The following is a 12,028-nucleotide window of genomic DNA, read 5'->3' on the forward strand; positions in this document are numbered from 1 at the left end:
GGTCCCTCCAGTGACATCCTGATGTTATCCTGTGGCGGAAAGTACACTGCGACAGGATGATGGTGGTGAACTCCCTTGGCAGGTAGAATGGGTGGCACGATCACCAGATGTTCCAGGTCAGAGCAGCAGGACTGGGACATGAATTGTTGATGACACAAATGCCGTCTCCCCTGGTTTATCCTGATGTCGATGTCCGGTCAGTGGAGTTGAGGGTGAAGCCCACAGGCTGGATCACCGTGTCCAGAATGCCCTTGCTTAGCCATGTTTCTGTGAAGCACATCACACAGCACTCCCTGATGTCTCTTTGATAATGTACCGTGGCTCAGATTGCATCAAGTTTGTTTTTTAAAGATTGGCCAGGAGGGTGGTAGGGACCAGTATCTTAGCTTAACCTGTAGCTCCTATCTGTGTCCTCATGGTTAAATCCACTTCCACAATACATCAGAAGAAATTTGCAAGGGTTTCCCTTATCATACCAACCCTGTGCAAACTCCCAAGGAAGTGGAGACGCTGACGTGCTTTCTTCATGATGCCATTGGTGTGTTGGATCCAGGAATGATCCTCCAAGATAGTCTCTCCCAAGAACTTAAATTTGCTCACTCTCTCCACCTCTGATCCCCCATATTGAATCGTACATATGGTTTATCGCTTCCTGAAATCAACAATCAGCTCATTGGTTTTGGTGACATTGAGTGTGAGGTTGTTGTTGGTGCATCATTCAAACCAAATTTTCAATCTCCATCCTGTACGCTGACTCATCCCCTTCCTTTATACAACTCACTACCGTGGTATCGTCAGCAAATTTGTAGTGTTGTTGCCAAGCCATACAGTTATAGGTGTAAAACAGGTGGAACAGGGAGCTAAGAACGCAGCCCTGTGATGCTCCAGGACTGATGAGGATTATGGAGATGTTCTCACTGATCCTCACTGACTGTAGTCTGGTGGTGAGGAAATCCAAGATCCAATTACAAGGTGGGGTGTTGAGTCCCAGGTCTTGGAGTCTGCTGATCAATTTTGAGGGGATGATGGTGTTGAATGCCAGACTGTTGTCAATAAAGAGCATCTAGATGAATGCATTTTTGCTGCCCAGATGCTCCAGGGCTTATTGTTGAACCAGTGAGATGGCATCCACTGTAGACTTGTTGCTACGATAGACAAATTGGAATGGATCCATGTCGCCACTTAGACAGAAGCTGATGTGCTTCAATGCCAGCCTCTAAAAACACTTCATCGCTGTTGATGTGAGTGCCACTGGACCAGGCCAAGAAGCTTGAGGCATAGACCAGAGAATGAGGCCCGGTCTGTGGACTGAACCAATAAGCCTGAGGCCTGGTCTGTGGATTGCGCCAAGAAGCTTGAAGCTTTGTCTGCGGGTTGGGCCCCTCATAAGCCTGAACCATGCTTTGTTGACTGGATCCAAGAAGCCTGAGGCCTGGTCTATGTACTCAGATTTCAGAGTTTAGAATTACCATTTATTAGTAGTGCAAAAAAAAAACTACACACTGTATACATGTAAACAAATAAACAGATAATAAAATGTAAACTGTGCAATACAGAAATAAAAAAATCAAAACAGTACTTAAATGAGTCCGATTGAGTTTGTTGTTGAGCAGTCTGATGGTGGAGGGGGTGCAGGGCCGAGAACGTGAGAACATAATAAGCAGGAGCATGAGTTGGCCATTCAGCCCGTTGAACCTGCTCCCCAATTCAGTAAGATGATGGCTGATCTGATGATTGGCTCATCTTCACCTACCTGCCATTCCCCCATATCCCTGACTATCTATCCAACCTTGTCTTAAATATATTTATTGAGGTCGCCACCACTCTTCAAAGGGCAGTGAATTCCACAGATTCACCTTCCTCTTCACCCTGGATCTTGAAGTGATGTCACCAAATTCTGGTTTCCCCCACCAATGGAAACAACTTACCTACCTCTATCTTATCTACGCCTTTCATAATTTTATACGTTTCTATAAGATCCCCCCTCATTCTTCTAAATTCCAGCAAGTACAGTCCCAGATGCCTCAATCTCTCCTCATAGGCCAACCCCCTCATCTCTGGAATCAACCTGAGGCCCTGGAGATTCAAGTCCCACCCAGGAGTTGCTTGTCCCTTCATGTCCCACCAGTAGGGGAGATTCTGCCCCCCCACCCCCCCCCCACCCCACTAACCTCCTCATCTCTGGAATCGACCTGGTGAACCTCCTCTGCACCGCCTCCAAAGCCAGTACATTCTTCCTCAAGTAAAAAGACCAGAACTGCATGCCGTGCTCCAGATTCGGCCTCATCAATGCCTTCTACAGATGCAGCAGAACCTCCCTGCTCCTGAATTCAATCCTTCCAGCAATGACAGCCATTGCCTTCTTGATGGCCTGCTGCACCTGCAAACCAAACCTTTGCAATTCATGCACAAGCCATCCTTCTGCACGGCAGCACACTGCAATCACTTGCCATTCCAACAAGGGGTGCTTGGTAGAGATTTGTGATAGGGATAGGGTAAATAATCTTATCTTTTTACCCAAGGGAGTCTAAAACCAGAGAGCACAGGTTTAAAGTGAGAGCAGAAATATTTAAAAAGGGACCTGAGGGGTAACTTTTCCTCAGAGAGGGTGGTGAATGTGTGGAGCAAGCTGCCCTGGGTCAGCACCAAGGACGTATGTTAGAGGGAGGCATTAGCATGTTAGAGAGGGGCTCATTCAGCGAGGTGTGGGGTGGTGCTAGCTGGGACCTACCTGTTAATGGGGGAGAACGGGGGTGCTAGCTCAGACCTACCTGTCAACCAAGGTGGGAAGGGGTAGTGCCAGCTGAGACCTACCTGTCGACAGTGGGGTACTAGCTGGTACTTACCTGTCAACGGGGGAGGGAGGAGTGCGAGCTGGGACCTATCTGTCGCCAGGGTTATGGGGGGTTTCTAACTGGGACCTATCTGTCTTCGGGGGGGGGGGGGTAGCCGGGACCTATCTGTTGCCGGGGAGGGGGGTTCTAGCCGGGACCTAGTGTCAATGAGTGAGGGTGGGTTGCTAGCTGGGACCTACCTGTCATCTGCCTCTCCAGCGTAGGACATGAGGGGGATTCCTTTAGTGCAACATTACTGACACTTAACGCATGCTAGTGATGCGGCCAGGGGCGGAGGGAGTGGGGGCAGGTTTGACAGCTAGAAATGATCATATGGGAGGGGGCACAGGATCCTGTTTGGGGGGGGAATACCCAAGGATGACCCCCACCCCACTGCCAGAGGAAGTAGTAGAGGCAGATGGCAATCTGCCTTTATAATTGCCAGGGGAAGAGAGATACGGTCCAAAGAGGCAAATGGGATGAGCAAAGATGGTGTTAAACAAGAAAGTCTGCAGACACTGGGGTTGAGTACAATGCATAAACATGCCAGAGAAATTCAGCAGGTCACCAATGTTTCGGGCCTGGGCCCTTCATCAAGATATGAGCGAAAAGGGAAGTCACGTGATGGAGTAGTGGCCGGACGGTGAACTCCAGCTCTCTCCAGAAAAGTTGAAAAAAATAAAGGAAAGCACAAAGGCACAAAAATAAAAATTAAAGTAAAGTGAATATAAAGGTGGAAAGAAGATGGCGACGAAAAAAGAAAAGTCGAAACCAACGGTAAGAAGAGAGGAAGAGAAGACAACGGAAGAAGAAGGAGAAGGCCTTATCTGTTCGAAGAGGCCCGCGGTGGAGAGAGAAGCCCGCTCCCTCAGGTCGGTAGAAAGTCGACTACAAAAATGGCTCACTGAGCAGAGTAAAAAAACACACCGACGGGAGGGGCGACCAGCTGGGGAGTCGATCTCCACAGCCGGCAATGACAGCTACAGAACAGCAGCAGTAAGAGGAGAACATAAAAGAAAATGAAAACAAGAAAGAAGAGAAGAAAAAGAAAACAAATAAACAACAGATGGCCAACCCAGAGGAAGAGGAAGAGTACAGTGAAATGGAAGAAGAAGGGAAAGGCAAGACAATGGATATATTTTCTCTTATTAAAGAATACATGGATTCATTTAAAGAATGGCAAGCACAAGAATTTAGTGATTTAAGAAGAAGAATAAACAGTACAGAAGAGAAAGTGAATAAAATAGATATGACCATATCAGAAATAGGAAAAAGAATGGACAAGGTGGAAGAATGAGAAGCAGCAGTAGAAATGGAGATAGAGGACTTAAAAAAGAAATTAGAAGAATCTAATAAAAAAGTTAAAGAGACACAAGAGCTGTTAGCTCATAAAATAGATATAATGGAAAATTATAACAGAAGAAATAATATAAAGATAGTGGGCCTTAAGGAAGATGAAGAAGGCAAGAATATGAGAGAGTTTATAAAAGATTGGATCCCCAGGATCTTAGGATGTCCAGAACTACAGCAAGAAATGGAAATAGAAAGGACACATAGAGCATTAGCCTTTAAACCACAACCACAACAAAAGCCAAGATCCATTTTAGTAAAATTCCTAAGATATACTACAAGAGAAAAGGTACTGGAGAAAACAATGGAGAAAGTAAGAGAGGACAACAAGCCACTAGAGTACAAAGGGCAAAAAATTTTTATTTATCCAGATATAAGTTTTGAACTCCTGAAGAAGAGAAAGGAGTTCAATACAGCAAAGGCGATTTTATGGAAGAAAGGGTATAAATTTATACTAAAGCATCCAGCGGTATTGAAAATATTTATTCCAGGACAGCAAAACAGACTATTCTCGGATCCAGAGGAAGCACGAAAATTTGCAGAACAATTACAAAATAGACTGAGAGATGAAGACGTGTAACGAGAGTACAAAAGACTGTGAACTAAAAAGACGTGTGCATAGGACTATATACATATATAATACATATATTACATAAGTGTATGTGCATTTAAAAGAAAATATATAGTGTATAGAGAAGAATTAATGAGGGAAAAATAGGGGAAGAGAGGAGTAAAGAGGAAATTTAGAGAGTGACCTTTGTTGTATATAAAAATTGAAATCTTTTCTGGGGGGGGCTGGGTAGGGAGAAATTATGGTCACTGCAAAATCAGTTGACGCTTGCGAGTGAATTGGAGAGGGGAGATGTGGTTGCCCGACAAGGGATAATGGGCAACTCAGGAAGGGGAGGGGACAATGGGGTTAAAGAAATATTAGGTAGGAGAATAAGGGGAATGTTTGATGTGTTAAAAATGTTGTCTTATAAACTGTTCAAAGAAAGAAAGCAGAAATGGATGAGAAGGAAAGGTGATGATGAGGAAACGGAAGGGAAAGATAAACAAAGTATAAAATGGCTACATTAAACTATAATGTTTAAATATTAATGGAATACATAACCAAATCAAAAGGAAGACTCTGCTAAATTTACTGAAAAAAGAAAAAATTGATATTGCATTTGTGCAAGAAACACACTTAACTGAAGTGGAGCACAAGAAATTAAAGAGAGATTGGATAGGACATGTAACGGCAGCGTCATATAACTCAAAAGCTAGAGGAGTGGCTATATTAATCAGTAAAAATGTACCAATTAAAATAGAAGAGGAAATAATAGATCCAGCAGGAAGATATGTAATGATAAAATGTCAGATATATTCGGAGTTTTGGAATTTACTTAATATATATTCGCCTAATGAAGAAGATCAAAAATTTATGCAGGATATTTTTCTGAAGATAGCAGATACGCAAGGGAATAGGAGGGGATTTCAATCTCAATTTGGATTCAAACATAGATAAAACCGGGAAAAAAATTAACAGAAAGAATAAAGTAACCAAATTTATAATTAAATCGATGCAAGAAATGCAACTTTTGGATATATGGAGGAAACAACACCCAAAGGAAAAGGAATATTCATATTATTCGGATAGACATAAAACATATTCAAGAATAGATTTATTCCTGTTATCAGCTTGTATACAAGATAGAGTTAGGAAAACAGAATATAAAGCTAGAATATTATCGGACCATTCACCCTTGATATTGACAATAGAGTTAGAGGATATCCCTCCAAAAATGTATAGATGGAGATTAAACCCCATGCTACTTAAAAGACAGGATTTTAGAGAATTCATAGAAAGACAAATTAAAATGTATTTTGAAATAAATATGGAATCAGTGAAGGATAAGTTTATATTATGGGACGCAATGAAAGAGTTCATCAGAGGGCAAATAATAAGTTACGTAACTAAGATGAAGAAGGATTACAATCAGGAAACAGAACAGTTGGAAAAGGAAATAGCAGATATAGAGAAAGAATTAGCAAGGAAGGAAGACACTACTAAAAGAAGGGAATTGGTAGATAAAAAAATAAAATATGAAACATTTCAAACATATAAGGTGGAGAAAAATATAATGAAGACAAAGCAGAAATATTACGAACTAGGAGAAAAAACGCACAAAATTCTAGCGTGGCAGCTTAAGACAGAACAAACTAAAAGAATGGTATTGGCATCAAGGAAAAAAGACAAACAGATCACATATAATCCAACGGAAATTAATGAAAATTTCAGAGAATTCTACGAACTATACCAAACTGAAAACGAAGGGAAAGAAGACAAAATAGATGAATTTTTAACTAAAATTGAACTACCGAAATTACAAACAGAGGAACAAAATAAATTAATAGAACCATTTGAAATAGTAGAAATACAAGAGACAATAAAAAATCTGCCAAATAATAAAACACCAGGAGAGGATGGTCTCCCAATAGAATTCTATAAAACATTTAAAGATTTATTAATTCCTCCCCTCCTGGAAGTAATCAACCAGATTGATAAAACACAAAGCTTACCAGATTCGTGCAAAACAGCAATAATTACAGTAATACCAAAGGTAGGGAAAGATCCACTTGCACCATTGTTGTTCGTTATATACATTAATGATCTAGATGATGGGGTGGTGAATTGGATTAGTAAATATGCAGACGATACTAAGATAGGTGGAATAGTGGATAATGAAGAAGGTTTTCAAGGATTGCAGAGGGATTTGGGCTGCTTAGAAAAGTGGGCTGAAAAATGGCAGATGGAATTTAATGCTGATAAGTGTGAGGTGCTTCATTTTGGTAAGAAGAATCAGAATAGGACATACGTGGTAAATGGGAGAGCATTGAGGAATACAGAAGAGCAGAAAGATTTAGGAGTAACGGTACATCGTTCCCTGAAGGTAGAAACTCACGTGAATAGGGTGGTGAAGAAGGCTTTTAGTATGCTGGCCTTTATCAATCATTGCATGGAATATAGGAGTTGGGAGGTGATGTTGAGATTGTATAAGACGTTGGTGCGGCCTAATTTGGAGTTCTGTGTGCAGTTCTGGTCGCCTAATTATAGGAAGGATATAAACAGAGTGGAGAGAGTGCAGAGAAGGTTTACCAGAATGTTGCCTGGGTTTAAGCATCTGGAGTATGGGGAGAGATTGGACAGATTGGGTCTTTATTCTTTGGAGCGTAGAAGGTTGAGAGGGGATTTGATAGAAGTATTTAAGATTATGAAAGGGATAGACAGAATGGATGTGGATAGACTATTTCCGTTAAGAGGAGGAAAGTTTAAAACAAGAGGACATGAGTTAAGAATTAAGGGGCAGAGGTTTAGAGGTAACATGAGGGGGAACTTCTTTACTCAGAGAGTGGTAGCTGTGTGGAATGATCTTCCGGGAGAAATAGTGGCGGCGGAGTCAATTGTATTATTTAAGAAAAGGTTGGACAGGTATATGGATGAGAAGAAGATGGAGGGTTATGGGCATTGTGCAGGGAGGTGGGACTAGAAAGGGGTGTTTGGTTCGGTGCGGACTAGAAGGGCCTAATGGCCTGTTTCCGTGCTGTAATTGTTATGTTATGTTATATATATGTTATGTTATATCGACCAATATCTCTACTTAACACAGATTACAAGATAATAGCTAAATTATTAGCAAACAGATTAGCTGATTATGTACCAAAAATAGTAAGTCTAGACCAAACTGGATTCATAAAAAAAAAGACGAACAACAGATAATATTTGTAAGTTTATTAACTTAATTAATGCAGTGGAAGGAAATAAAACTCCAACAGTAGCAGTTGCTTTAGACGCAGAGAAGGCCTTCGACAGAGTAGAATGGAATTATTTATTCAAGGTACTACAAAAATTTAGTTTACCAGAGAAATATATTAATTGGATTAAAGCATTATATAAGGGGCCATTGGCAAGAGTGACAGTAAATGGATATGTATCAAAACATTTTAACTTAAGCAGATCAACAAGACAGGGATGCCCACTATCACCCTTATTGTTTGCGTTAGCCATAGAACCACTTGCAGAACTGATAAGAACAGAAAATAAAATAAAAGGGATAAAAATAAAAGGCAAGGAATACAAAATCAGTTTATTTGCAGATGATGTTATAGTATACCTAACGGAACCAGAAACATCAATAAAAGAATTACATAAGAAATTGAAGGAGTATGGAGAAGTGTCGGGATACAAGATTAATGCAAATAAAAGTGAAGCAATGCCAATGAATAATGCGGATTTCTCAAAATTCAAGAAAGAATCACCGTTTAGATGGCAAATGCAAACAATACGATACCTAGGTATACAAATAAATAAAAATGCAGCCATCTATATAAACTTAATTATTATCCACTAATGAAAAAAATACAGGAAGATTTAGAGCATTGGAAAGACTTACCAATAACACTAATAGGAAGGATAAACTGTATTAAAATGAACATTTTTCCAAGGATACAATACCTATTTCAGGCACTGCCAATACACTTGACAGAAAAATTCTTTAAGGAGTTAAAGAAAGTAATAAGGAAATTTTTATGGAAAGGGAGGAAACTGAGGATAGCACTAGATAAATTAACAGAATGGTATAGACAAGGAGGCTTACAACTGCCAAATTTTAAAAATTATTATAGAGCCGCACAATTAAGATATCTATCAGATTTTTACCAATCAAAAGAAAAGCCAGATTGGACTAGATTAGAGCTAGACAAAATAGGGGAGAAGATACCTGAACATATATTATATAAATGGGATGGAAAAATTGGTAAAACATAGGAATTCTCCAGTATTGCACCATTTGCTTAATATTTGGAAGAAGATTCATGTAGAAAGAAATAAAACAAACTACCAATTATCAAAACTAATACTGACGCAAAATCAGCTAATCCCTTTTACGGTAGATAACCTGTCTTTAAGAGAATGGGAGAAAAAAGGGATTAAAAGAATAGAAAATTGTTTTTTGGGGAATAAATTATTATCCTTTGAACAAATGAAGGATAAATATAATATAACTCAAGATACAGTGCTGGCATATTACCAACTGAAATCCTATTTAAAGGATAAATTGGGAAGTAGTCTGAAGTTACCAGAAGGAAGCAATTTTGAATATCTGATTACAGACACAATGATAATTAAAAAATTTATAACAAACATGTATATCAAATTACAAGAAAAGGAGAATGAGGAAATAAATGATAAAACTAAACAAAAGTGGGAACAAGATCTAAATATAAAGATAAAAAAGGAAACATGGGAGAGGTTATGTTTAGGAACTATGAGAAATACAATAAATACGAGATTACGTATGATACAATATAATTGGATACATAGGTTATATATCACTCCTCAAAAGTTAAATAAATGGGATCCAACAGTATCTGACAGATGTTTTCGTTGTAAAAAAGAAATAGGAACAACAATTCATGCAATCTGGACTTGTATAACCAGATATTAAATAAAATTACAGAAAGCAATATACCAAAAAACCCAGAGATCTTCCTCCTAAGTAACATAAAAAATAAAGAATTTGGACTTGATTTGGAGGGTGTACAAAAAAGATTTGTTAAGATAGCCCTAGCTGTAGCAAAAAAATGTATTATGTTAAACTGGAAATTAGAAGATAATTTGAAAATACAGCAATGGTATATAGAAATGAATAAATGTATTCCATTAGAAAAAATAACATATAGTTTAAGAAATAATATAACATTATTTGAACAAATATGGGAGCTGTACATGGAATATAATAGAGAAAACCTACCGGGACATCTATCACCTAAAATGACAAAAGGAAAAGAGACTGGAAAGAATTGACTCAGTGGAAGTTTTTGTTCGTTAATGTTGAGTGACAACATTGTTTGATGGGTTTGATGTATCTTGGACTCAGAGTTTTGAATGGATGGAGGGGGAGGTGGGGAGAAAACGACACTGTATATATTTGAAAGGAGAAATGTGTATATCTTGAATAATGTGATCTATAGTGTGAAAAATAAAAAATTTTTTAAAAAAAGATATGAGCGAAAAGCAGGAGAGCGCCTTGTCATCAGCTCCATACAGGCATTCAATGTCCTGTTAATGGAGTCGACGGTGGTTTTATTTAGGAATTCTGCGAGTGCAGGGTCTGCGCCCGAGATGGTGGCACACTCCAGGGAAGCAGAGAACTGGGATGGGGCACCAGAAAACCGGGAGAACAACCCATATGAGAAGTGACCCACAGGACGGCAATCGGGGCAGCGGATGTGAGAAGCTCTGTGGCTGAGGAATCGCAGGCAGGGAGCTATTGGTGATCGCAGTTGAGGGATTTACACTGGGCTGCAGACTGCTGGAGACTGGCTCAAAACTGGCTGAAGGGGTACAAGGTATCAGAACGAGATGTAAGGGCACTGAAGGGTTACTGTTTGTGATGGAGGTTCAGATCTGGAGCTCGGGTCGCCAATGGTTTGAACTAGACCCTGTGGGGCTGTGGAAGTGCTGGGGACAGATCCACAGACACTTGGTGACTCGGAGTGGACTCTTCTTGGCTCTCTTTCTCTGACTGTAAGAGGCACAACAGGCAATTTCTGCTGATAGCAAACAAATTCAGTGTAATATTGCACTGTCTTTATTACATGACAATAAATTGAATCTTGGAGGTAAGGTTTAGGGGACGAGAATAGAGATGAAGGTGTAGGGGGAAGAACACAGGCTAACAGGTGGGATAGTCGAAGAGAAAGTGATAGGTGTAGTGGGTAGCTCTCTAAAAGGAGAGAGAAGGGAAGAGGGTGGAGAACTGGTGGAAAGGAGAGGGAATGGACCAAACCTGACCAAATTACTGAGCAGTGGCTTCATCTACAACCAGAAATGGTAGAGACCAGACGTCTCCTACAAACAGAAATGTTGGGGACAAGATCTGACCACATCACTGAGCAGTGGGTCTATCTACAACCAGAAACGTTGTGGACTGGACCTGACCAAGTCACTGAGCAGAGAGTCTATCTACAATCAAAAATGTTGTAGACCACACGTGACCACGTCACTGAGTGGTGGGTCTATCTACAACCAGAAACATTGGAGACCGGACCTTACCATGTCATTGTGTGGGTCTATCTACAACTGGCAAATTTCAGGATCAAACATGAGCACATCACTGAGTGATGGGTCTACTACAAGCAGAAACATTGGGGACCAGACTTCCCCTTCATCACTGAGCAATGGGTCTGTCTACAACTAGAAATGTTGGAGACTAGACCTGACCACCTCATGGTGCTATCGACAACCTGAAACATTGGACACGAGGCCTGACCATGTCATATGTAACAAGAAAAAATGGAAGGAGGAAACGAGGGGATGGATTAAAAGAGTGGGAACCAGGAAAAAAGGGAGAAAGAAGAGGGAGAGTCAAAGAGGGGGGATAGGAGGAAAAGGGGATAAACGGGGAAGAAAAGAGGAGAAAGAGGAAAGAGGGAAGGGAGATGGAGGAAAAGTGGGATGAGCAAAAGAACGAGGAGTGAAAAAGAGGGCAGAGGAAAAGGAAGGAGGAAAAGAGGGAGCTAAAGAGAAAAAGGGATGAAAGAAAGGAAGGAGGAACAGAGAGGAAGAAGGGGAGGGAGGAAGAGGAAGTAGGAGGGGAAGAAAAGAGAAAAGGGAAGAATACAAAGAGAAAAAGAGGTAAAGGAAAAGGAAAAGAGGAAGGAGGGGAAAGGAAGAAAAAAGAATGGAGGAAAAGAGGGAAATGAAGAAGAGGGTGGAAAAGAGGAGCAGGAGGAAAACGGGGAGAGGAAAAGAGGAAGGGGAAAGAGGAAAAGGGGAGGATGAATAGGGGAAAGAGCAA

General features: G+C 40.4%; 1 protein-coding gene across 4 annotated transcripts in view; it reads left to right on the forward strand.

Annotated features, from left to right (window-relative positions):
- The window catches only part of ppp2r5b (protein phosphatase 2, regulatory subunit B', beta), a 183,108-nt gene that overhangs the window by 55,999 nt on the left and 115,081 nt on the right, over positions 1 to 12,028 (forward strand). The window lies entirely within an intron of this gene.

Source organism: Narcine bancroftii, chromosome 8, assembly GCF_036971445.1.
Source record: "Narcine bancroftii isolate sNarBan1 chromosome 8, sNarBan1.hap1, whole genome shotgun sequence".
NCBI lineage: Eukaryota > Metazoa > Chordata > Chondrichthyes > Torpediniformes > Narcinidae > Narcine > Narcine bancroftii.